The sequence below is a fragment of the Etheostoma spectabile genome, chromosome 20 (genome assembly GCF_008692095.1).
Source record: "Etheostoma spectabile isolate EspeVRDwgs_2016 chromosome 20, UIUC_Espe_1.0, whole genome shotgun sequence".
Taxonomy (NCBI): domain Eukaryota; kingdom Metazoa; phylum Chordata; class Actinopteri; order Perciformes; family Percidae; genus Etheostoma; species Etheostoma spectabile.
This window is the reverse complement of record NC_045752.1, coordinates 4,078,008-4,081,032: the sequence shown is the minus strand read 5'-3', so window position 1 is coordinate 4,081,032 and position 3,025 is coordinate 4,078,008. Positions and strand designations below refer to the sequence as shown.

Sequence of the window (3,025 nt, the reverse complement as noted above, 5' to 3'; positions counted from 1 at the left end):
GCCATAGATGGTGTAAATCGCCAAGCAGTATTCCTCCGATGTAGTGCCCTCGTTGCCTTCAGTCTGTTGAGAGCAGAGAAATCATTTCCTAAAGAGAGGAGGCTTTGCATGGTCAGCTGATCCTCCAGTGAACTGAGAAGGTTTATAGTCCTGGGAGTTCAACACTGCAGGACTCAGATCGTCAGTCACCAGCAGAGAAGCACGACCACCATGACTCTCTCACCATCCTCATCTGGACGCGGCACTGCGGGTCTTACAGGTTGGGATATTTAATTAGAATTAGGGCAACGATCATACAAAACATTTCATAAAGAGTAATTAGTGGAAAAGCACAAACATGTTTCTATTATTAAAATGAGACCCTTCATCTGGTTTACTTTCTTTCAGGATCTTGCAGTCAAGTGACTGTACTCAACCTCTTGCAGAAAAATCTTCTCTTGGATCCACAGTCACTCTGACTTGTAAAACAAGCCAGAAGTCAAGACATGTGTCTGATGGAAACAAATAGGGTACACGGTATCAGCAGAAATTTGGAGAAGCTCCAAGTTAGTCATGAAAATGCTAAAAAACTACAAGTGAGTTTGCTCTCGATTCTCTGGCAGAGGAGACGGCACGAATAGTGCTTGACCGTCAGTGAAGTTCAGACCAGGATGCAGCAGTTTATTACTGTCAGAGATACGATGAAATAAACAGTGCTTGGTCGTCACACAGCGATTGTCGTCGTACAAAAAACCTCCTCAGTCAGACTGAGAGACTCTGAACACAGACCATGAACACAGAGCGACAGTAACCCACCAAGCAACAAACTACAACACATCAAAACTCCTAAAACAAAGCAAAATGTATTCACTTCAATTTATATTTTGTCGATGATATCAAACATGACAGAATGTATTCAGGAGAAGCAGGACTGTGGCAGCAGGCAATAGTAGGCATCTGGTTTAGGACCCCAATTTTAATGGAACATTAAAGCAAACATAACATGTTGGATGCTCCTTGGGGTTTAAAATCCCAAGAACAGCATATGAGTTCTGATTTTATGAACATTTTTGAAAATGGCGCCCTCAAGTACCATCACATTGCTTAAGAATATTATACTTTTGCATTTAAACATATTCATTAGTTTATACAAAGGCTAATTTACAGTAACTAGAATCAACATATATAAAGTATATCTAGTTAATTGCTTCAACATTCTATCAGCTCATCAGCTTAGATAACATGTAAATACTTAGTAATACTAAAACAACTAGGATGATAATGATGGGGAATTCTGAAGTACTTTGATTTGCAGGATTTACTTGGAATATTTGACATGGTGGAATGGCTTTTTACTTAACCCTTGTGATGTCTTTCCCGTTCAACATAAAAAAAAAACTGTTGTTTTCAACATTATTATCGCTATTCCAACATTTTTGTTACTTTCAATGTTGTGGGTGGCTTTTTTGATTTTTTCTAAAGTTTTTTTGTATTTTTAATTGTGACATTTTCATGTTCTTGTTTCGATGGCCACTTTTGTGTGACAACATATTTTTTTTACTGAAAAACGGGTCAAATTTGACCCAAGGACAACATGAGGGTTACATAAATGAACTAAATGGGCCGTTTCTTCCAGCCCTGACTTTTTCTTTAGTTATTACGCTTAAAATCGCAAGAGGGCAGTGTTGACCAGATATGGGATTGCAAATAGGTATTTTTGGAGAGTTTCATTACCATCTCACACAAGAGCACCAGGGCTAGACACAGGTCAACCTGATGCAGGTTCAACCTACTTATAGTCCATTCGGATAATATGAAGCATCAGAGGATGTCAGGGTCTACTCTCTTCCTTGGAGTCACCCAGACCGAATAGGGATGACACATCCAACCATTTTCACTGTAAAACAAAAGAGGTTTATAAAAACCGCAGAAATGTTTCCGCGTCCTGGTGGAATGATCTTTGACCATCACACTCACAGACACTCTTACACATATAGTTTTAAACACTACATATACTGTATATACAGTACACATATAACTATATTCTTATCAGTTAATTCAACTCTTCGTAAGTAAACTGGGAAGGTTGAATTGTTTTTGGACTACAGTTATATGTTTAATTATTATTCTTCAAAAGCATTTTATATTGAAATGCCACAAATTGATAAGCTTGCAACATTCCTGTAATGTTATGTATAGTATGATATCAGAAATGCAGCGAGAAGATCAAGAAAGTATTATTATATGCTATATAATATATAATAAAAAAAATACAAAGACACTGACTCATTACAATCCACAGTTTTATTTAATGATTGTGTAATGTTCATAGCACATTTTTGAGGAATGAATACATTCTCTTTAAGTGAAACTAATCAAATTCAGTGTAACCTGTAAAGTGATGAACATAAAGAACGTGCAGAAGATGAGTATTAGAAAGCAACATGCACACTAAAACACAGAGTAGAGAGCTCGGAGAGGGGAACAGTTGCAGAAGAAATAATATGGAGCAGAGGAGATGTGCAGCTCATCAAGATCTCTATCAAAGAAGCACCAGCGCAACTTTCCAGAAGGAAGGCGAAAAGTGTGCTGAGCCTACCAGTTGTAGTCCGAGACAAGTAGCAGTTCCAGGATGTACTATCGACAGTGTTTGCTGGATCATGAAAGCTCCTAGAAGAGTGCAGTTGTCTAGTTGTCTAGTCGCTACAGCAATACTAGCGAGTCCAAGCAAGGTCCTAGCAACATCCAATACTCTCACGAGTGGTTTCGAGGTCAGTCCGTCTGGAACGAGTCCAGTGACTAGCGGGGCCAGCCCCGAGAGCAAGGTGCCTACAGCTCGATATCTAGCGCGTCTGAGAAAGTTGTACTTCTCAGATCCTAGCGATTGAGTGTCGGCATCGACGAAGGCTGCTCGAGTCCACGTTAATAGCACGCTCGAGGTACGAGAAAAGTCGAGTGGTCCAAATCACTCGAGGGCCCACTAGAGCGTCACTGAGGTCAAGAAGGACAACGTCCCGGGACCGAACATGAATGCGCCGAGTCCAGA

General features: G+C 39.9%; 1 long non-coding RNA gene and 1 gene segment (V, D, J or C); both read right to left on the bottom strand.

Moving 5' to 3' along the window:
• LOC116670026 (uncharacterized) overlaps positions 1–1,961 on the bottom strand; it is a 3,656-nt gene extending 1,695 nt beyond the window's left edge. The window contains exons 1-2 of the long non-coding RNA XR_004326930.1: positions 1,951–1,961; positions 1,412–1,421 (exon numbers count right to left, since the gene is read on the bottom strand). This is a non-coding gene — a long non-coding RNA (uncharacterized LOC116670026). The remainder of the gene's footprint in view (positions 1–1,411; positions 1,422–1,950) is intronic.
• A 311-nt stretch (positions 1,962–2,272) lies between these two features.
• LOC116670019 (Ig kappa chain V-III region MOPC 63-like) overlaps positions 2,273–3,025 on the bottom strand; it is a 62,121-nt gene continuing 61,368 nt past the window's right edge. The window contains exon 5 of the V gene segment in view: positions 2,273–2,537.